The 24,650-nt window shown below is 41.2% G+C and overlaps 1 protein-coding gene and 1 pseudogene across 1 annotated transcript in view; one reads left to right on the forward strand and one right to left on the reverse strand.

Annotated features, from left to right (window-relative positions):
• Nucleotides 1-24,650, forward strand: part of LOC147334921 (E3 SUMO-protein ligase ZBED1-like) — a 144,913-nt gene that overhangs the window by 110,715 nt on the left and 9,548 nt on the right. The window lies entirely within an intron of this gene.
• On the reverse strand, nucleotides 15,394-17,399 carry LOC147334928 (tripartite motif-containing protein 16-like; annotated as a pseudogene).

A 24,650-nucleotide genomic window follows, 5' to 3' on the forward strand; every position in this document is an offset into this window, starting at 1 on the left:
ACTGGCTAATAATTAATTGGTAGCAGGACAGAAGACACAGAATTACAGTAAAAATAAATGAAAGATAAAATACATACGTTTGCCGTGTGTCCTTCTTTCACTCTACCTTTTTCATCAGCCCTTAGAGGACAAAGAACCGAGTCTACTTTCATATCCAAACACAGCCGTCACGCCCGGCTGCCTGAGATCAGGTTACATCAGCGAGTTTGTTCCTCTGTTTGTTTTCACTGCAGCTTCTGTTTAGTTTTCAGCAACTTTGAAGAAACACACAGATATTATTGGGTTTGGTTTTATGAGTAAAGTTTGAAGACATCAGTAAAAGAGGAGTAAAAAATAATAATAATAATGTGTGTGTGTTGACCTTGAAACAAAAACATATGATCCTCTGTAATAGGAACTAATATGAGCTCATGTTTATGTGTCTCTTTGGCACACTTAGAAATGTTAATGTAGGTAAGCTGGAAAATTTATAAATATTAATAATAATTCAGTGTCCAATCTCAGGTCATTGGCTCAGACGCAGTTTTCTTTCTCTCTACCTGAGCTCACCATCTCGGTAACAGCCCCACTCTTTTGTGTAAATGAGTCTTTATATTTGCTTTCTGTAACTTGATTTTTCTTACTTATTGTGTGCTCACTGTCTGTGTGTTTGTGTGTGTTTGTATGCACAAACTTGACCAAATAAAGTAAAAAAAAAAATAATCAAAGAATAAATAAGTTAGGGGTTAAGAGTCAGAATAGTTCATTAAATGAGTAAATGAGTCATGAGACGTTTCCATTTTAAAAACTGAGTCAGTGCTGGTTTCACTGCACTCCTTACACCAGTGCAATATTCAAAGATGCCACGAGATGGTCACAGCACTCAGGAGGAACCTTAAATTTGTCAGAGAAGTCCTGAAGTTAAATCCTGCAGTCTACTTGAACACGTGTTTTTTGCATCTCTGTTCAGACGGTTGGTGGAATCTCATGTTTGTTCCCGAATCTTCACTTTTGTTGTTGTTTCAGTTCCAGCCTGAACTTTGAACTACATGATCACACAGTGGATTCTCCATTTTGTGCCAAAATCTGTTTTGAGTTTTCAACAACAGGTGTTTAAATCCACTGTTTCCCCTGTTCACAGGGCCTGCCTGTGTTAGAGCCTAAAAAACATGACACACATCACACTGGAGTGGGCGTTCACAACCAAACCTGGCAGATCCTGGAATTATATTTTTATCTTCTGGGGAGAGATAACTGATCAAAAAATCTCTGTCCTGTATTATGTCCATGACAATTTGTTTGGGCAGAAATCTGGTTTCATTTAACACAACGTATTCACCTCAACACCTGTCATGTTCATGAAGGCGTTGAGGTGTCAGAGTCTCAGGAAGGACGAATCAGACTTCAACTGTTCAGGACTGATAACTCGGGACTCGACCTGTGTCAGATGAACACTGATCATGGCTTCAGCCTTTTTGTCAAACTGAGTCTGAGAAAAAATGAACTTTTTTTATTATTTCCTTTCTGTTTGAATCTAAAAGAGGCCTAAACACACAAGATATCAATGGAAATCCCAGGACGTCCTCTATTTAGTACATGAGGACTTAGCTAAAAAGGGGCAAAAGATATAGACTTAAAACAAATGTCCATTACAGAGGACATAAATGCTGTTTCTCAGGAGGATAAATGTGTCAGGTTTGGTGGTGAACGTCCACTCCAGTGTGATGTTGTGGTTCTCCTCTGCCTGATAGCAGGTCTGTGTCACATTGACTACAAATGATCCTGTTGAGGAGACAGAGAGGGAAAGAGAGGAGCAGACACACTGAGAACTGCAACAAATCTGTTGTTGAGCTTTATTTGGAGTTCATAAAGTGAAGCTGTAAACGAACCAGAGACACATGAGGTGAGGATGATGAGCAGCAGGATCCTGCAGATCATCTTCTCCCTGTGACGATAAAATTTGATTTGAGGAAGAACCTTTTCACACACATTTATATGTTTTAATTAAAAGTATAAAAACATTAACAGAGCTGAATCTTGTCTCACATGAACTTTCTCATCTTCTAAAACATTTTGGCGGCTACCCCTCAGCCTCTCAGCAGCTGCACTTCTGGTAAATGTGAAAATCACAGGTGATCTCAGAAAAGTTGTCTCTGAACTTGAGGTCAAGATCACAGGGATTCAAACTCATCTCAGAGCTGACAACCTGTCTCTGAAAGTGGACAAAACAAAAGAGATGATTGTTGACTTCAGGAGACCACGGAGAGATCACTGCCCACTTAACATCAATAGATCCTCTGTGGAGGTTGTCAAGAGCACCAGATTCCTTGGTCTCTACCTGGTGGAGAACCTCTCCTGGTCCCTCAACAGCAGCTCCATAACCAAAAAGCCCAGCAGCGTGTCTACTTCCTGCAGAAGCTGAGGAAAGCCCATCTGCCATCATCCATTCTTACCACCTTCTACAGAGGGACTGTCGAGAGCATCCTGAGCAGCTGCATCACTGCCTGGTGTGGTAACTGCACCATATCGGATTGCAATACCCTACAATGGATAGTGAGAGCAGCTGAGAAGATCACTGGAGCCTCTCTTCCCTCCACCAAGGACACTTTCAGCACCCGCTCCATCTGCAGCTCACCAGCACTATGGAGGACCTCACACACACTTTTCACCCTGCTGCCTTCTGGAAAGAGGTACCGGAGCATTCGGGCCCTCACTGCCAGACTATGGAACAGTTTCTTCCCCCAAGCCGTCAGACTCCTGAACACTCAGTGACTGGACACACACACACACACACACACACACACACACACACACACACACACACACACACACACACACACACACACACACACACACACATCCATTGCTCTGTCTTGTGTCTGTGTCGCCCTGTTCTGTCTAGTGTTGCTCTGTCTTGTCTTGTTTTCTTTGGAGTTTTTTGCACATTGCACTTTATGTAGTCCCGTGTTTTTCTATTATATGTCATATGTAGCACCAGGGCCTCAGAGGAAAGCTGTCATTTCACTCTGTACTGTACGACTGCACATGGTAATGACAATAACAGACACTTGACACTTGACAGAGTCTGCAGCCACAGTTTCAGTGCAGCTCACCAGCACATGAAGAGTTAATGTTCGTCTATGATCCAAATCATGATCATTGTTCTGTGCACACTTTCAGCTACAAGATGTAAAATTGTCTGTTGACATCAGAGTGAAGTGTGTTGTTTTGTTACTCCAGTAACATGTTTAGATGTTTGCAGGCTGAGTTTATCTGTACCCGTCCTTGTGTTTCTCCGTCTCTGGCAGCTGTCTCTACAAACCATGAGCTCCTCTCTACGAACCTGGAAGAACATGTGAAGTTTGTTCTGTTGATTTTACCCGGTGCATTTCACTCACTGACCTGCAAGATAAAAACAAAATATCAGTGTAACAGATTTTCATTTCATCAGAGCTCACAGATAAGTTGAGCATTAGCCAACAGGGGGCGTTTCTTACCAGAAAATAAATGAGGCAAAATTAAACAGGTCATGTGATCGGTGTTCTTTAAAAGTTCCTTTCAGACTCACTGGTTTATTTGAAAGTTACAGGTTAGTGCAGGATAAACAGGTTAGTTTGCTGCACTGTGATGGACTTAACAGAATAGTGTCCCAGATAGGAAACATTGAAACTATGTTGAGTCAATATCAGGTGATGTCATTGAATCAACGTTGAAGTGTGATGTTGACCTAACGTCACTCTTGCACCTTTTTTTAATGTTGAAACAACGTCAGGTTTTGATGTTGAATCAATGTTGAAACCTGACATTGATTGAACGTTATATTTTCTGATACTGTTGACATTGAAACAATGTCAGATTTTGATATTGAAACACTGTTGAGCTATGGTGTTGATTTTCCACCTCTTTCGCACAGTTGCTTTTTATTAAAACAACAGTTAAATCATGACTGGAAATCTACCTTTCTTTATAGGTATTTTAACCAATACTAAACTACTGCATGTTTCCATCAATACTTAAACCACCTAAACACATAATTGTACTTATTCCTTAAATTGGACACCCTTTATTGTCATGGTCGGACGGTCCTTCCCGGGGCGACCTGCCTGTGTGTGTATGTGTGTGCTTCTCTCTCTCTCCTCCTCCACCCAGTGTCTGACACACCCGCACCTAATTTGCCACCCAGCTGTCACTGATCATCCTTCGTTGTGGGCTGAGGTATTTAACTGTGTGTCCAGATGGCAGTCGACGCTGGATTGTACTTGAAGCTCGGTAGTAAGGAGTGTTTTGTGACTTCCTGCTTAGCTTTAGCTGGCTAGCTTCCTCACCTGTTGTTTATAGGAGGAAGAGATATGGAGGTTGGAGAGAAGGAGCCCGTGGATTAAGCTATTGGAGGAGAACACACACTCTGAGAATCACTTTGGAAACTCACCTGCGCACTACTGGGAGTTTGGAGAAGATCACTGTTGGACTTTGCACTTCACTTTGTGTTTTGAAACTGTTTTTGGGCACTGTAAATAAACGCACTGTGTACTTTGCATCCTGAGCTCCGCGACTGAGTCCGTACTTTCCCATTACCCGTGACAGCTTCATGTCCTGAGCATTGTGTTTTCCTTTTTTCTATGTAGTGCTTAGCAACTACTCAGTAGAGTATTTAATTTAGATTGACTTGAGGCATGATTTGATGGCATAGTTCAGTTTTGAATTGTTTGGCGGTGAAAGTTTGGTTTTGTGAATGCAGCTTGAAATTTGGGTTTTGTGTTCACAGTGTGGGGAAAAGGAGATCAGCTTTCCAGGAATGTGTCTTAGAATTAATCTCTCCTTTCAGGCACATTAATGATTACGGCTGTGAATTCAATCCCAGGATAACAGGAGCCTGAATTAACATAAGTCATGTTACACAGCACACATCACTTCCTGTAATTAAAGCAGCTCAGAGTCTTTTGTTGATGTGACTGATGATTCGCTCTGATCCAAAGTTGGTCCTGCACAGAGAATCCTGTCAGTCCCAGTTTGTTTTTCTGAGACACTCAACATCTCTACATCAGCATAGAGGTGTCGTTGGCTTAATTTCTTTCTCAACATGAAGCAGCAACACTGCAGTTCAAACACTGAATATAGTTTTTGTTTATGTGAGAGGTTTAAGGGCTGAACTGCTCTTGTATTTCCTCAATGTGCACTTTAAATTTCCTCAAACTCCACCGATCCAAACAAAACCGACGCAGAAGCAGAGTCAAAACACTGAAACTTTAATACGTTTAATAATAGTTGGATTAATTAATGTGCTTCCTCTCTGATCGTCATTCTGTCATCTATAACCTGCTGGACCATTAAAGATCTGGATCATTAAGAAGTCCAAACAGGAAACATGAAATTTGTTAACAAATGCCTTGTCATAGGGGTCAAAGGTCATCAGCCATGCTGCTCAGACACAGATGGAGACCGTTCACATTTAACATTTGGGACCATCTTACAGCAGAGATCCAGGTCACCATCAAACTCCATAACATGTGACTCATGGATCAGAAATCACCATGACGACAAGTGGCTCATCTGAGGTGTCAAAGTCTCAGGATGAAACGTTTTCAGGACGAGTCCAGAGTGACAAAGACGCCCTCAGAGAAGGACGAATCAGACTTCAGTTGTCCAGACTCAGGACTGATGACTCGGGTCTGTACGTGTGTGAGGTGAACACGGATTATGGCTTCAGATCTGACAGATGTCGATTAAACGTCAGTGAGTTGAAGGTTTCAGTGAAAGTTATTTAATGAATGTGAGCGACTCAGATGTTTGTGTCTCTGCAGCAGTGAGGGATTGTCCTGAACCTGAGAGAAAACCTGAGACATCAAACACAGAGAGACGAGGAAGGATCGGCCTCTGCTGTGGACTGACAGCAGCTCTGCTGCTTCTCATTTATTTACTGTCTGAATAGAAAACAGAATTTCTACTCTTCTAATAATGGATGTCAGAAAACTCAGTCAGTAGAAACAGTTTGATCAACACTGTAAATGAAACGATTGGTGTTCACTTTAATAACATGGACAGAATAATGAGCTATAATCATAAACTCAATGGAGGAAACTTTCTTCAAGTTTACATTATTTTGAAGGGAAACTTTATCAACCTGTCCCTGATAACATGATGAAATAATCTCTATGATTATGGAAATGAAACAAAATTAGGTCATCAGCCTCACAGAGAACGTGAAGCTGATCTGAGATGTTTAGTTTCATTTGGTTTTCTGTCAGTGATTCAGTTTGCTTTTGAAGGACAGTTTGTAACGAAGTATTCATGCTGATTTGATGATGATGCATGAATTATAGATGGATTAAAATGCTGAATCATTAATATTTTGGAGTTCAAACATTTCATCCATCCATCCATCCATTCGCTTCCGCTTATCCTTTTCAGGGTCGCGGGGAGCCTATCCCAGCTGTCATAGGGCGAGAGGCAGGGTACACCCTGGACAGGTCGCCAGTCTGTCGCAGGGCTAACACACAGGGACAGACAACCATTCGCACTCACATTCACACCTAGTGGCAATTTGGATTATCCAATTAACCTATCCCCACAAACTGCATGTCTTTGGACGGTGGGAGGAAGCCGGAGTACCCGGAGAGAACCCACGCAAACACGGGGAGAACATGCAAACTCCACACAGAAAGACCCCAACTGTTGTGAATTTTAGCACTACGGTTAGCATTTACAAGATATTGTTTTTTAGTGATATTATACAGGAAAACTGTTACTCAATAAGGCCCATTTACTAGTTGTTTTTCTCTTTCTCTCTGACCCAAGAATTGATGTGTAAGACTCACAGGCTGGTACCCCAAGGTCGAAAATACCACAGAGACGAGACCACTTCCTTACTCCCATCCTCCCTTCCTTATCTTTTAGAAAAGAGCTTGTTAAAGGCCAGGTGGTTCGTTTCAGAATTTACTAATGAAAGAACTCTGTATTCTATGTCTAGGAGTGTATGCTGGGGTAAGGGGGAAAAACACCAACAAATCACTCTTTTACCTTGCTCAAAATGTTTATGTGAAGACCATCTGGTTTTTGTGTCAGAACTCAGGATGTAGAAGATCTCGGTAAAGATTTATTGTTTTTGTGAGTGCTTTTTTTTATTGCCCTTGCTGAACAAAGGAATTCAACTGTCAGGACACCGCCCCGCCCAGTGGGCAGGGTCTGAAACTGAAGCTTGTTGTCTGTCTATAAAAACTGTTACACAAAAATAATAAACTTTGAGTTGGTTTGGGATGACAACCTAGAACAGTCTCCGTGTCTTCTTGTTCTTCCAAACTACTCCCGGTACTCCGGCCGGTACCGTGATTGCCCTTTGATCATGCATGAGAATATTTTAATTTTGTTATATGTTAAAGGATGAACTCTGCTTATCGGTGCCCACGCCTTAGGAGGAAACTCGATCTATGACAGAGATTTCCTTCACCGACCTGATGGTGGAATTGAACTCAGGACCTTCTTGCAGTGCGGCAACAGTGCTAACCACCGTGCTGCCTTTCACTTGATAAGAAATTCAAGTGAAAGGCAGCACCTGTTAAATACAGTCGGACAGCGTAGGCGTGTCAGTGCAAGTAAAATCACAGTACAGTAAGTGCCTTTAAGATAACAGAACCTTTATTAGTCCCACACGTGGGAAATTGTTGTTGTTTTTTTGCCATCAGAATTATTGTCTAAAGGCAAAGAAAGATGCCCAACGGACTGACTTTACCAAATGGACCATCCCAGCCTTGCCGTATTGGATTCACCTTTTATTGTTTATTTCATTTTATTTTCACTTTGCTAAATACGGGACAGACTTGACTGGGGGAAAGAAAGAGGGAAAGAAAAACAGCGGGGAAGAGGAACGGTGATAAAGGGCAATAAACAAAAACCAACAAAACAAACAGACAATAAATACATGTATCAATCACATGGATCACCTGTTGAGAAAGAAAGAAGAGAAAACAAGCAAAAAAAGACAGAAATATAGCAAAACATCATCGCAATGATCTATGTGAATATAACAGTAAATACTAAATATTAAATGTTATTGTGCAGCACGTAAGATCGACAGCGCACAGTGTGCTTCGAGGTAGGAGCCAAAAAGGGTGTAGTTTGTGTGTTTGAGCACCCGTGTGTACACCTGTGAGCATGAGCGCGCTTGTATTAAACAGGTTCCTTCATGTAATGATCTGCTAGAGGGTGTGGGGGGGCCACAGCCCCGTCCTCCAGGGCATGAAGCAGGTATGGAGGAGATCCAGGCTCCAGACATCCAGAGGCCCCCAGAACACAAGAGACCAAGGAAGAACAACAGAGGGGCAGCCGCGCCACTGTCCCAGAAACAGCTGAGCAAATTGCTTTTGTTACAGCAGAAAGTGGACAGTGCAAAGTTACATAGCAAAACATTAGAAAAACTCTGGAACAGGATTAGAATAAGATACTGTACACAGTAGAATAGAATAAAATTAAATACTATAAACAATAGAATAAAATAGAATACAAATACTATATACAATAGAATAAAATAGAATACAAATACTATATACAATAGAGTAATATACAACTTTGCCAGATATTATTCTTGATGTTAATAAATTACTAACATCAAATTATCAACATCAAGAGAAAAACAAGTAAGTGAGCTGCAGAATAAACCACACAGTGATGACAGCAGGTTTGTAAGGACTTCTCAGTCCTGGAGTCTCTACTGTCATGATGGTGTTGGTTACTATGGAGACCATGATTACATAGCAAGAGCCATCCCTCTGCTCCCCTCAGCGGTGAGTGTGGCAGTGTAGCAGTGTATGTGGACTGTTCTGCAGGGATTGTGTCCTCCTACAGCGTCTCCTCTGACAAACTGATCCACCTGCACACCTTCAACACCACCTTCACTGAACCTGTATATGGCCTTCAGATCTTGTCCATTCAAGGCCTTGTTGATAACATAATGATAGAAATTGTCTTGTGTGAAGACGAGGAGAGTGCCAGGGTCACAGGTCATAGAACTAGTAAACACATTTGAAGGGAGTAAGTGAACATCCATATTCAGCCCGTTACACAATTCCTCCATAACCAGGAACACATAATTGTTTGTTTACTCTTGGTTAGCATAGTTAACTAAGAGTAAACTACGTATTAACAGCTGTTTTTGTTCCCGGTTAAACTGTTTCCTGCTGAATGAAAATATTTTTAATGTAAGGTTTAATCCAGAGTCAGCTAATCTCAGCCAAACCGATTTTCTCAGGAACAAATAAAACACTGTTAACATTAGTGGTGTGCAGATCGATGTTGAAATATCGATTCTTTCGATACCAGTAATTTATGTTCTAGAATTGATTCTCATATTAAAATATCAACATTTTAGTACTTTGGGGTAAATTTGTAGTTTTTAATTAATCAGAACACAGTGGAAAGAAACTGTATCATTCGGATCGTCTAAATTGGAACGAACTACTTCCTCTTACGTCTTTCATAGTCATATGTGAAATACAGCTGTATAAATGTGTTGCAGCCCCTGGCGTGCGCACTCACAACAATGGCTGAGTGTAAACGGAGTCACGTGTGGACGTATTTTACCTCCACAAACAGCCAAGAAACTGTTTGCGATACACGTGGCAAGACAGTGAGTTGTTGTGGCAACACCACTAATATATAATATATATATATATATATATATATATATATATATATATATATATTATATATATATATATATATTATATATTATATATTATTACAATTACATAATACAATTACATATTGGATTTTGAAATACAATGAAACATTACGTGTTTGTACAGAGTGTCAGTTATGGATCAGTATCACCCTGAATTTTACTTGGTATCGTATCGGAAAGGAAATCAGTGTTTAAAACACTGTTCGAAATGTTAATGTTTGAAACAAACCAAACATTAACATTTCAAAGTTATCTAAGAGACGTATATATCATGTTTAACTTGAGTAATGAAAGACCGCGGGGGGTTTGAATCCGCTCTTCTCGCCGGGCTCTAGTGATCCTTGACCTCTTGGTCTGCTATCAAGCTGGTGGGTAACAGACGTCTTCGAAAACATCAGAGCACTTTTGGAAATATCCTGATAAATCGAGCAGATATTTAAAGTTTACAGAGATACATTCTTGCCTGAAAATAAAGTTCATTTTGTGACCCAGAAAGAGTAATATTTAATATTTAAAAGTGTTTAGCCGCGCTCCTCCACCATTGCCGCGTTTGAGTTTTGGACGAAATGTATTCTGGGATATTTAGCTGCACCAAAAACACAAAAAAATCACCACCAATGCATGCTCCATAAAACAGGCGGAGCGAGAACACATCCGGGGATTTTTTTGTATTCTCAGCTTGATGTGTGCTTTGAATTGGAACAGTACTTGGTCTCCGATTGATGACGTATTACGAGTACACGAGAACACGAGTACGCATATTGAGATGGGGCCAATATTTCCAGGTTTTTCACTCACTTGATGTATCAGGATTACTCCACGTTCAAAATGACTGACAAGTTAATGTCACATGATAAGCAGTCACATGTCTACAAAACCTCAACAGAGACAGTTTAAGAATTAAATCCATCCTGCTGTGAAAGCACATTTCACTGCACCTTCACTCCTCCCAGTCCACTTGTGACAGCCTGATTGCTCTTCACCGAATATGGTACAAACACAAAACTCATCGTCACGCCCCCAAGTCCTCTGACACTGGAGCGGCCAAACACACTATTTCTGGTTTCCACTTTCAAGCAAAAATATCTTGTGTTAAGGAAGCAGATCTCAGGACTCTAATGTTAATATTCCTCTACATGCAGTGTTGATCAAAAGAACCAATAATCAGTTTTCTCAGTTTACAGGATTCTCTTTGTTCTCATTATGATAGTCAGGAGGTCCTAACAGGATATGATGTTGTTCACAGTGATGTCAGAAACAGTAAAGCTTTAAACTTGGATTCAATAGATTTATTTCACAGCCTTCATTACTAATGCAACTTAACTCATCTAATAATGGAGTCAGAAAACTTCCTCAGATCAGTCAGTGGAAACCGTTTGATCAACAATGTGAATGAGACTTTTGGAGTTCACTGTAACCCTTGTGTTGTCCTCAGGCCACAAATGGTCTCGAGGTGAATGTTAAACAAGTATATGGGAATCCCGAGGACAACACATGATGGACAAAATAATGAGACGTGATCCAAGAAATCATGAACTTCATGCAAGTCTGTTCATTCATGACTATAATCATAAACTTGATGAAGGAAACAGTTTTTCAAGTTTACATTATTTTGAAGGTAAACAGACTGTCGCTGATAATGAAACACAATGAAACCATCGACCTCACAGCAACGTGAAGCTGATCTGAGATGTTTAGCTTTATTTCATTTCCTGTGATTCAGTTTTTTACTGAATGGCAGTTTGTAATGAAGTATTCACGTTGATTTTATGATGATGATTATGTATGATAAGCTCTGATTACGCTGTAGCGTAGAACAGGAGGTGATGCTTTTCTTTTCTTACAGAATCAGTGGTGTTTGTGTTCTTCGATCCACAGTGATCTGCTGCTTTATTCTCTGATCTCATACAAACTCTCAGAGTGTAGCTGTGAGTTCAGACCCTCAGGATTCATTTAGAGACTTAAACTTTGTACTTGAAGCTTTAATGTTTTGATTGATAAGTTGAAATTGTGTTATGAACAAATGTTATTTTTCTATTTATCTATTTTAAAAAATAATTAATAATAGTACATGTAAAGATATTTTATGGATTTATAAACGTACATTTTAAAAGCAAAACACAGCAGTGTTTGAGTCTTAAGAAGTGAAACACAACACTGACTCACACACTTGTAATCATAACTCAACGTGTCATAAATGTTTCCTGTGCGCTGCAGTTTCTTCTGTTTCATAGTTTCTACATTATTGCGGCTCCAGCTCAGCTCACACCTCTGAATGACAGGAGGCAACATGACGTTTAGGGGATACTGGTGACTTATGAAAGTAGACTGGTAATAATCACTTTCTGATATTTGATACTGACTCTGCTGACTGTTGGTCTGTGTAGATCAGCAGAAATGTTTCATATAAATGTGAATTTAGAGTAAAACAGACCAAAGAAAACAGTCAGACACTTTCTGTTTGAAAGTTTATTAGGACATTTTTAGTTTGATGTTTGAATTCAAATGGTTTTGTTCTAAAACTCAGAGACTCGGAGAGAAAATGTGAATTTAAAAGTAAAACTCTGAACATAACCTGCTCCTAACATTTTTTTTTCTCTTATTCTGATGTGTTGTTGGTGTAATTGATTTTAATGAATGTGAGAAACCCAGATGTGTTTGTGTCTCTGCAGTAGAGAGACGAGGAAGGATCGGCCTCTACTGTGGACTGACATCAGCTCTGCTTGTAAAATTGTTTGCTGCAAACAGGAAAATCAAATCAAATAATAATAAAAATAGTATTACACATGTATTATGAGTATTAATTATTAATACACTGTGATAGTTTGATATTTATTGTTATCTCAGACCTTGAAAGTTACAGGTGTTTTAGGCTGAGCCTGTGGAGCAGGATTAGAGCTGTCGCTGGTTTTGGGTTAGTGACAGTTCAACAGGTGCCTGTGAAGTCGTTAAAATTAGATCTACTTTAATAATCTGCTTAAACTGGAACCCAAAGTGGGAACTCTTCCTGGGTTTAACGTTAAACTTAAATGTTTTCACTCAAAACCACAAAAACTAAAACACTGTGCTTAAAACTGTGCTTTTCCGAGATCATTTGGAGAAATAAAAAAAAGCCAAAAAACAAAAACCAATATTTTCTGTGCTCTGTCTCGTTCCCCATGACCAGGCCATATATATAAAATAAGAAGAAGCTGAGGTGTAAACAGGAACCAACAAAGTCTGTGCTACGTTCAAGCATTTTAGCCAGTTTAACTGTGGCAGGTTGCGCTCTGTTACCATTTACGTTTACCAGCTGAGGCGCAGAAAAGATCACAGACTGGGAAACTGTCGGACCAACACAGGAAGTCTCAGATGCAGAAGTTTTACTGTGTCCAGGGCTGGCTGGGCAACACCGCAAATGTGAAAAGACAAAACAGGTTGGAACACAAACCAGTCACTAGAAGGAGCATCGGCTACAGGACAAAGTCTTCGACTGTTTGTGCTCCTCAGCACGCACTGTTTTATTTACAGCTGTTGATGGTGTGTGGCTGGGCTCAGGCTGGGAAACCTCAGAATCAACAGGCTGAGGAGTAAAACAGTCCAGCGGGGATACAGTGCCAGTAACAGCGTGTAGGTGAGTCTGGGGTGGAATAACAGTCCTTTGTTCAGCTCAACAGCTGGAAAATCCTTATTGGCGAACTCAGAGAAAACACTGCGAGCATTACCAGAGTCTGACGGCTCAGGAACACAAAGATCACTAACGAGGACAACCGGTGAATAACTTGACACCGAGTGGTCACTCTGAATAATGTCTGTAGAGTTCAAACACACAGTAACAGAGTTTTCTGATGTAGGAGATACAGAGTCCACGGAAGACGAAACAGTGTTACTCACAGTGGTAGATCTGTCATGAAGTGCAGGATCAGAAAGCTCGAGCTGAGCGTGTGAAACACAGTCACTCTCTCCCACGGTTGCAGTCTGCTCAGCTGTACTGGAGCGACGGCGGCGTGAACGCCGTTTTCGGCCAATCTGACAATGTCTGACGTTTTGACAAACACCGGTTCAGGAAGCGCTCCTCTCCTGTTCAGGTGGAGTAGTTTAGTGGACCCGGTTTGTATAAACTGCAGTTTCCTGTTCTTTGAATTTAAATTGTTGTTCTGCTAAATGCAGTTTGTCAGTCTGAAGATATTGTAGCTGCTGCTGAGGGATATCCTGCTGTTTTGTTCTCAGTTTGTTTTCCTGTTTTGTGCTTCTCGTTTGTTCTCGGTTGTGTTGCTGTAGTTCTTTTTGCTGCTGTGTACGTTGGTTTGTGTCCTCTACATTCAGTGTGGTTTTGTGCAGTTCTGTCACTTGAGCAGTGACCATGTTCGATGTCTTAAATGGAGCCTTAATAATTTAAAGTGAGTGTGTGTGCACCTGTTTGAGGTGGGGTTAATTGTGTATTGCTTTTCTTTGATGAAGCATTGTTTAAATTTGTGTGTCTTGAAAAGTTGTGAGGTTAATGCGTTGTTGTTGCACGATTTTGTTCATGTAAAGTTTGAGGTATTTGTGGCGGGGTGTGGTTTGTGGCTGCAGGGGAGGAGCAGCGGGTTCAAGGTTGTGGTGTCAGTGAATGCTGCTTTTGTCAGCCGGCAAACATCATCTAATCATTCTTCCCTGTTTCAGTAGCACCCAGGACTGATCCAGGACCAGATTCCCTTCACGATTGAGTGCACGTTCAAAAGCGCCTGAGTTGATCTATTTTTTTTTGTTTGTTTATTTGATGGATCCGCCTTCCCCTTGTATTGACCATTCTCACCTGCTGGTAAGCCTCAGTCCTGAACTCCTCTTCCCTGTATGGTTGAATTTGTAGTTTTGTTTTTTGTTAAAGTTGCTTTCTCTGTCTGAATAATAAATCTTGGAAGCACATCTCCTGCCTCACTTTAGTGTAAAGAACCTTTGTTCAAAGAATTAAACTGTTGGTAGATCCACTTTTTACAACGAACCATACATCAGTAAAAATCTAACTCAATTCCAGTACAAAAAATATCTGAATAATGTCTTTAGAGTTCAGATACAAACACACAGTAGCGGAGTTATCTGATTCAGGAGATACAGAGTCCACGGAAGGGATCCCTGCAGGGATCAAACATCTGATCAAACACCAGGGTTGGACAGAGACTTTCTAATCTGACATCACAAAGTTATTCTGAAGCTGTAAATCTAATTAAAAACTCCCCAAAACTACTATGACAAAACCCTTAAAAGGTTCAGTGATAGAGGAAAAATGCTTTACATATAAAATCAACAGAGGTTCCTGATAAATAGACTAATAAACAGAGAATAGCTGAACAGTTTCTGTGACACAGACGTAAAAATGCATAAATGCTCCATGATTTTCATTTCTATCCATCATCTTGAACACTGACTATAAATGTGTTCACTTCATTATTGTGTGATTTGGTTTCTTCACGTGTCTCCTTCAGTGCAAATAAAGGACTGTTAGAGTGTGTGCTGTGTGTTTTTCTGAAGCATGACAATCCTTTCCAACAAGTATTTCCAGCTGTTTGTCTCCACTCTGCACTTTAGTCTTTCTTCCTGTCATGTCTGTGTTTGTCCACCAGGTGTCTCCCTCAGCTCATTTTCTCCAAATCAGAAGCTTCAGATTTGTGGAGACACTCTGCCTGCCAGACACCGCTCAGGGCAAGAAACATGTCTATCCTCCACAATATACAGGCCTGAATCATTTAGTGTTTATATTTCAATGTATAAACGATCGAGTGTGATCAAAGTTTTCATATGAAAAATAATATTAAATGTCAAACATTAAGTATTTAAATTTCGTTACATTTTAAAAGTTCAAACCTCAAAGACATTAAGTTTACAGTCATATATGATCAAGAAAATCAACAATCTTCACATTTCAGACACTGGAACCAGCTTTAAATGTGACTAAAATAATGATAAAACAATCAATTCTCTAATCATTGACTAACTGATGAATCACTGCAGCTCCAATATATTGTTGCATTTGACAACCCACTACAGCAACTACAGAATAAAAGCACTAACCAGACTGATGACAGATTTCAAACATGCTGAATATGAAGAGTAGTATCATTTAAACTCACATGATTATCAGCCATAAGAACAAATTCAGATTTATATTGATGTAAGGTATATAAATGTAAGTACAGTTTGAATCAGTGCAATATTATTTTCACACATCAATGGACCACTGAACTTCTCAGCTTCTAAAATGTAAAGCCTCATTTAGAAACTACACAAGTACATATAATGGTCAGGGATCAACATGAACCTGTCTTCTCTGTTTGACTTTAATCAACTCTGCAGTGGATCCAAGTCCATAAAGAAAAAGTCCAGCATAGAGCGGCTGAGTGAATGTGGTCTGGACTCTGTGGAGGAGAGTCATGGTTTCAGAGACGCTGTAGAAAGACAGAATACCTGCTCTGTGATCCAGGTACACTCCTACTCTGGAAGACCGAGGACCTGAGAGGACAGTTCGGACATTGTTGTGTCGAAATTTAAAACTTCCTGTGACTCAATATAATGCCCAAGATTTGTCATTGTTTCCAAATCCACATTCATCGCCCAACCTTGTTCTGCTGATATTCTTGGATGCAACTGCTACACGAACTCCTCCCCCTCTCCACTCCACCTCCCAGTAACAACGTCCAGTCAGACTCTCTCTACTCAGGACCTGATAACATCCAGTGAATCTGTCTGGATGATCAGAATAAGACTGTTGTTGTTTCATTCTTGTTACTTTTCTGTTCCCCTCAGATAATAACAGATGTGTGTTTGCTGTGTTTGGATCCAGTGTGATTTCATGTGAATATTTTAAGAATCCAGCTCTGGTCTTTGGCTCTGCTGGTGACAGTAAAACATCCTCTTCAGTGACTGTCAGTGGGATGTTTGTCCATTCCTCTCTCAGAATGTCCTGTAGTTTATCTCTGGTCTCTGACACAGCTGCTGTCACATCCTCAAAGTAGCTCAGAGGACGAATATTGATGCTGGATGAGTGTGTAGACTCTCTGAGTGCTGACAGTGAGGGGTAGTTGTGTAGAAACTGGTTGTGATCCTCTGTGTGTGAGAGCTGCTCCAGCTCGCCGTCTTTCCTCTTCAGCTCAGCGATCTCCTGCTCCAGCTTCTCCTGAAGCTCTTTGACTCGACTCACTTCAGTTTCCTGCTGGGATCTGACCTGCTGCTTCACATCAGAGCTTCTTTTCTGGAGGAGACGGATCAGCTCAGTGAACATCTTCTCACTGTCCTCCACTGCTTTATCAGCAGAGCCATTGATGGCCTCCACCTCCTGTTGAAGCAGCTTCACATCTTTCTCTCGCTCCTGGATTCTCTGCTGGATGTTTAGTCGTCTCACCTCGAGCTCCTTCTGCTTCTCAGTCCTTTCTGCTGCAGCTGGGACTGTTTCATGGCCTTTATGTTCATCCATCAAGCAGAGATAACAGATACTCTGCTGATCAGTACGACAGAAAATCTTCATCACCTCATCATGACGAGAGCAGATGTTGTCCTGGAGCTTCGTGGAGGGGGCCACCAGCTTGTGTTTCTTTAATGGAGCTGCATCATAGTGAGGTTGGAGGTGTTTCTCACAGTAAGAGGCCAGACAGACTAAACAGGACTTGATGGCTTTCAGCTTCCTCCCAGTGCAGACATCACAGGCCACATCTTCAGGTCCAGCATAGCAGTGATCAGCTGGAGCAGCTTGGAGTCCAGTCTTCTTCAGCTGCTCCACTAAAGCTGCTAACATGGTGTTTTTCTCCAGGACAGGCCTCGGTGTGAAAGTCTTCCTGCACTGAGGGCAGCTGTGGATTCCCTTCCTGTCCTCTTCATCCCAGAAACTTTTAATACAGTTCCTGCAGTAGCTGTGTCCACAGGCTGTATTCAATTCAATTCAATTCAATTCAATTTTATTTATATAGCGCCAAATCACAACAAAAGTCGCCTCAAGGCGCTTCATAGATACAGAGAAAAACCCAACAATCATATGACCCCCTATGAGCAAGCACTTTGGCGACAGTGGGAAGGAAAAACTCCCTTTTAACAGGAAGAAACCTCCAGCAGAACCAGGCTCAGGGAGGGGCGGCCATCTGCTGTGACCGGTTGGGGTGAGAGAAGGAAGACAGGATAAAGACATGCTGTGGAAGAGAGACAGAGGTTAATAACAGATATGATTCAATGCAGAGAGGTCTATTAATACATAGTGAGTGAGAAAGGTGACTGGAAAGGAAAAACTCAATGCATCATGGGAATCCCCCGGCAGCCTACATCTATTGCAGCATAACAAAGGGAGGATTCAGGGTCACCTGGTCCAGCCCTAACTATATGCTTTAGAAAAAAGGAAAGTTTTAAGCCTAATCTTAAAAGTAGAGATAGTGTCTGTCTCCCGAATCCAAACTGGAAGCTGGTTCCACAGAAGAGGGGCCTGAAAACTGAAGGCTCTCCCTCCCATTCTACTTTTAAATACTCTAGGAACAACAAGTAGGCCTGCAGAGAGAGAGCGGAGCGCTCTAATAGGGTGATATGGTACTACAAGGTCATTAAGATAAGATGGGGCCTGATTATTTAAGACCTTGTATGTGAGGAGTAGGATTTTGAATTCAATTCTGGATTTAACAGGAAGCCAATGAAGGGAAGCCAAAACAGGAGAAATATGCTCTCTCTTTCTAGTCCCTGTCAGGACTCTTGCTGCAGCATTTTGGATTAGCTGAAGGCTCTTCAGTGAGTTTTTTGGACATCCTGATAATAATGAATTACAGTAGTCCAGCCTGGAAGTAATAAATGCATGAACTAGTTTTTCAGCGTCACTCTGAGACAGGATATTTCTAATTTTAGAGATGTTGCGCAAATGGAAGAAAGCAGTCTTACATATTTGTTTAATATGTGCGTTGAAGGACATGTCCTGGTCAAAAATGACTCCAAGGTTCCTCACCGCGTTACTGGAGGCCAAGGTAATGCCATCCAGAGTAAGAATCTGATTAGATACCATATTTCTAAGATTTTCAGGGCCGAGTACAATAACCTCAGTTTTATCTGAATTAAGAAGCAGAAAGTTAGCGGCCATCCAGGTCTTTATGTCTTTAAGACATTCCTGCAGTTTAACTAATTGGTGTGTGTTATCTGGCTTCATGGACAGATAGAGCTGGGTGTCATCTGCATAGCAGTGAAAATGTATGCTATGTCTTCTAATGATACTGCCTAAGGGAAGCATGTATAATGTAAACAGAATTGGTCCTAGCACTGAACCCTGTGGAACTCCATAATTAACCTCAGTGTGTGAAGAGGACTCTCCATTTACATGCACGAATTGGAGTCTATTAGATAGATATGATACAAACCACTGCAGCGCAGTACTTGTAATACCTACAGCATGTTCTAATCGCTCTAATAGGATATTATGATCAACAGTATCGAACGCTGCACTGAGGTCTAGCAGGACAAGCACAGAGATGAGTCCACTGTCAGAGGCCATAAGAAGATCATTTGTAACCTTCACTAAAGCTGTTTCTGTGCTGTGCTGAGCTCTGAAACCTGACTGAAACTCTTCAAATAAACCATTCCTCTGCAGATGATCTGTTAGCTGTTTGACAACTACTCTTTCAAGGATTTTTGATATGAAAGGAAGGTTGGAGATTGGCCTATAATTAGCTAAGACTGCTGGGTCTAGAGATGGCTTTTTGAGTAAAGGTTTAACTACAGCCAGCTTGAAGGCCTGTGGTACATAGCCGATTATTAGAGATAGGTTGATCATATTTAAGATCGAAGAATTAATTAATGGCAGGACTTCTTTGAGCAGTTTTGTAGGAATGGGGTCTAAAAGACACGTTGATGGTTTGGAGGAAGTAATTATTGAAGTTAACTCAGAAAGATCAATTGGAGAAAAAGAGTCTAACTTAATATCAATGGTACTAAGAGTAGCTGTAGATAATATTACATCTGTGGGATGATTATTGGTAATTTTTTCTCTAATGATAAAAATTTTATTTGTGAAGAAGTTCATGAAGTCATTACTAGTTAACGTTAAAGGGATGGTTGGCTCAAAAGAGCTCTGACTTTTTGTCAGCCTGGCTACAGTGCTGAAGAGAAACCTAGGGTTGTTCTTATTTTCTTCAATCAGTGATGAATAGTAAGATGTTCTGGCTTTGCGGAGGGCTTTCTTATAAAGCAGCAAACTATTTCTCCAGGCTAAATGATGATCCTCTAGATTTGTGACACGCCATTTCCTCTCCAGATTACGAGTCATCTGCTTTAGGGTACGTGTTTGAGAATTATACCACGGAGTCAGGTACTTCTGATTTGAGGCCTTAGTTTTCACAGGAGCTACAGTATCCAGAGTCGTACGTAGTGAGGAGGTGAAATTATTAACAAGATAATCGACCTCTGTTGGGGTAGCGTTCAGATAGCTGCTTTGCTCTGTGTTGGTACAGGGCATTGGAGATGATAACAGTGGGTGGATTATATTCTTAAACTTAGTTACAGTGCTTTCAGAAAGACATCTACTTTGATAACGTCTACTCTTCACCGCTGTGTAATCAATTATTGTAAAAGTAAATGTTATCAGGAAATGATCAGACAGGAGAGGGTTTTCAGGAAACACTGTTAAATGTTCAGGTTCGATGCCATATGTTAAAACAAGATCTAGGGTGTGATTAAAGTGGTGGGTGGGTTCTTTTACATTTTGAGAGAAACCAATTGAGTCTAATAACAGATTAAATGCCATGTTGAGGCTGTCATTTTTAGCATCTACATGGATGTTAAAATCACCCACAATAATTATTTTATCTGAGCTCAGAACTAAATTAGATATAAAGTCTGAGAAATCAGACAGAAACTCTGTGTAAGGCCCAGGTGGACGATAGATGATAACAAGTAAGACTGGTTTCTGAGTTTCACAGCTGGGGTGGACAATGTTAAGCATCAGGCTTTCAAATGAATTAAAAGTCTGTCTTGGTCTTTCATTAATTAATAGGCTGGTGTGAAAAATTGCTGCCACACCGCCCCCTCGGCCTGTGCTTCGAGATTTCTGGTAGTTAGAATGGCTCGGGGGTGTTGATTCATTTAAACTAACATAATCATCCTGCTGCAACCAGGTTTCTGTAAGGCAGAGTAAATCGATTTGTTGATCAATTATTAAGTCATGTACTAACAGAGACTTGGAGGAGAGAGACCTAATATTTAATAATCCACATTTCACTGTTTTACTCTTTGGTTCAGATGTGGATACTGTATTGTTCTTTCTTTGTGATTGTTTATGTTTAAGTTGTTTGTTGCTGGTTTTTAGTTTGTTTTTTGTCTTTTTGGAAGCTGACACAGTCTCTATGGAGATGGGTTTTTGGGGGGGTAGCAGGAGGAGAGAAGCTGCAGAGAAGCGTGTAAGACTGCAACTCTGCTTCCTGGTCCTAACTCTGGATAGTCATATTTTGGGGGGTTTAATAAATTTGTCCATATTTCTAGAAATGAGAGCTGCTCCATCCAAAGTGGGATGGATGCCGTCTCTCCTAACAAGACCAGGTTTCCTCCAGAAGGTTTGCCAATTATCTATGAAGCCCACATCGTTTCTGGGACACCACTCAGACAGCCAGCAATTTAAGGAGAACATGCGGCTAAACATGTCACTCCTGGTCTGATTGTAGTCACCGGATCCTTCAGTAGATCCAAACAGATGGAACAAGAGAAGGTTTCTCGGTCCAGCTGAACTCCTTTCTGCACCATTTCTCCTCTCAGTGTCAGTGACTGTGTGAGTTTCACTTCCTTATAACTGAAACTAGTCTGAGCTCTGATCTCAACAACATGTTTCTGCAGTGAATGGAGCCTGTGTCAGCTTTTATACTTCACCACATGTTGGTTACACCCATCTTCAAAGTGCAGATCTGAAGGGGAGGGAACGAGGAAACACGTGGACAGAGAGGAGGTGCTGTGTTTAAGAGCAGGAATAAGAGGGAGGGGTATCAGGCTGTGCTTCACTCCAGAAAGAGGAGCAGTTAGAGAGTGATACTGTGTGTTTAACCCTTTTTATTTACTGCTCACATCAACTTTTAAGCTTGTTAACACTTTCTTCTATATAAATAAACTTCAGTTTAGAAATGTCAGAGTTCTCACTGAAGTTAACAAACAGTCCTTCAGTTTCAGTCAATGCAGGAGGATAATGATCCTAAACATACAGATAAGGCAGCCACTGACATGATGCTTGTGTTGCATTTAAGTTTATGTTCATTTTAGTTGTTTCTCTCCCTCAAACACCATCAGAGGTGAGAGGGTGCAGCAGGTGTAGTAGTTGGTATATGAGGCAGTAAACAAATTAAAGGTTTTTCAAACACAGTCATCTCCACAAAAATGTGATAAATGTTTGACAGGAATAAAAAGAAACTCTGATCCTTCTTTAAAAGTATTTTTCTGTTATTATGGTCGAGTCAATCACACAAAATCATCTTGAGCAGGGACGTGGCTAAATACTGGTATGTGAGAACCCGTCAATATTAAGGTCTCCACTGACTGACTGCAGCTTTGTGACCTGGAGATACTGGATATTAGAACTTGGTGGTCTGTAACAGCAGCTCACTAGTACAGGTTTCACAGGAGGAAGCTGGACCTGTAACCACAGAACTTCCAGTTGGATCAACAGTCACAGCAAGAATCAGCATCTGCACATTTATCATCATGAGCAGCAGGGGGCGCTGTTACACACAGAGGCAGGTTCTCTCCCAAATGTGTCCAGAACAAGAGCTGAGCAGCTTTTTCTGTGAGTCAAAGTATTTCTAACAAACTACAGCAGATCACAGAGCCTGTGTCAGCTCAGCTATCAGAATCAAACAGTGAAGCTGACCTGTGTAAGTCAGCAGGTCAGACAGTATGTTAATGAGGGCAAATCTACAAAGCAGTAATGAACTTTTCATAAACCACATTTAATACAAATCTATGATACGTCCATAAGTCTGCACAGTCTGAAACCTCCTCACATTTCAGCCCTCATTTCTCATCATATTGTAATCTACAGTTATTTAAACTGTGTGTGTGCAGGCTGTGGCTCTGTTTCACTTCCACAGTTCAACTACAGAGGGCGCTAAAAGGGTCCAGGTCATGTTAGTCTAAGTGCCTGAAAAGAAGTTCAGTTTCCTTCTTTTTAAGATATCCAGGCTGAACTTCACGACAACAATTCAAGCGTCTACCAATGAGAGTTCAGGATACTGTGATTGATCTACGACGGGGTGGTAAATACATCAGAGGGTGACCTCAAGTGTTTTTATGTCTAGTTAACAGAAAGAGTAGGAGTATAAGCCATGTTTGCTCAGCAGCAGCTTTATATTAAACGTTGTAGCTTTAGTATTTTAGCTTTCATATAAACACCTGTTTCACCCCCTGCTATGTGCCTATTGTGAAGAGGGAAGCTGTGACCACTAGAAGTATAGTAGTAGGTGGTCGGAGGAGGCTTTAGTGGGACTACAGGGTTGTTTTGAGGTGACAGACTGGGAGACACTCTGTGAGCCTCACGGTGAGGACACCAGTGGGCTTACTGAGTGTGTCACTCACTACATAACCTTCTGCACCAGCTCCATTGTCCCAGCATGGACACATTGCACCATTGCCGCCTCTCCTCCACCATTCACTTCCACTCATGACCAGATTCAAAGACAAAGGAGAAGACTCCAATCAAGCACGTTGTAACGTCGGGTTGTGTTTAGTGGTTGAGAGGAGGCGGCAAATCACTTAGCAGGATCGTCAAAAGAATACACACTCGCACTGGCATTGGGAATTCCACAGCATGTTCTTTAATATACCTTCTGTTCATCAACCATATAAGCCCGGTTGAACGGCTGCAGCTTAACAAACATAGCGCACAGTGTTCGTACAACCCATTACGTTGCAAAAGAAAGGTGTCTGGAGAGGTAAAACATAAAATCTGTCCGTCCTCATGCACTAGCGTGTAAGCACATGTCCACACAATCACAGAGAGAGCCAGTGGCGCATACGGATGACAACATTAACCCTCGACTTGGGTTGTCTTAAAGAGACACCACACCATTGTGACTGTTACAACGTCTGCTGGACCAGACCAGATGAGTCCTATGTCCTCAAGGCCTGTCCCACCCAGCTTTGTGCAGTCTTTTATAAATTGTTCATGTTGAGTTTGCCATCTTCAGAAGTTTTATGATGACTCTGCAGTGGTTGGATGTATCAGTGTGTCATGGTCTGACTGAGTCTAGGTTTTTCCATAGAGCCGGTGGCTCCACCTCTGGGCGGAGTCATTGCATTACAGCCTGCAGTCCACACCTGTTGGCAATTAAGCTGCCAATACTTAAGACCAGCGTCACCAGGTCTTCAACTAACCTCTGTTAGTGTAGGCCGACACAGCTCTTGTGATGTTGTTCACAGTGATATTCTCTGCTCACCTTGTGTTTCTCTGCCTGTAGTCATCCACCTGATCCCGATGCTCAAACTCTGACAATACTCACCTTCATTTGGACGCCAGTTTTCTCTGCAGCTCTTCCTCCACAGCTCCTGCTCACTTCTCCTCCCTGCCACAGTTACCGGATACCACATGTGTATACCACATGTGTATACCACCACCGGTATCCATCACCGCCTCACTCGGACCACTTACAACTCTCATGCAGATCCTCCACCTACAATAAGTAACACAGTTCTTGTCCATATTTGGTTTTTCCTGACCTGCAGAAAAACACCTTCTGAACTTTACCTCCTCTCGTTACAGTGACTCAAAAGTCTCCTGGTTTCGTTCCCTCAGCCTGACTTCCCTTTTCCCCACGTCACAGAATTCATATGTGTATAGTTTCCTAGTACTTCATGTTTGTTGTACAGTTCACGTTTGCTAAACTACTTCTTAGAATCTCACGTACATCATGGTTCACAGTTCATAGTCACATCATAGCTGTGATTCTGTGTTTGTAAATAACGTCTTGTTATCATGTTTCCCAGTGACTCTGTTTGTATCTGCAATTGAGTCCGTTTGTCTGGTTTGGTCTCTGACTGTGACACAGTGACG

The sequence above is a fragment of the Aulonocara sp. 'chitande type north' Nkhata Bay genome, linkage group LG3 (genome assembly GCF_057382095.1).
Source record: "Aulonocara sp. 'chitande type north' Nkhata Bay isolate Kocher_YH1m ecotype deep benthic linkage group LG3, A_spYH_male_GT1.1, whole genome shotgun sequence".
Lineage (NCBI taxonomy): Eukaryota > Metazoa > Chordata > Actinopteri > Cichliformes > Cichlidae > Aulonocara > Aulonocara sp. 'chitande type north' Nkhata Bay.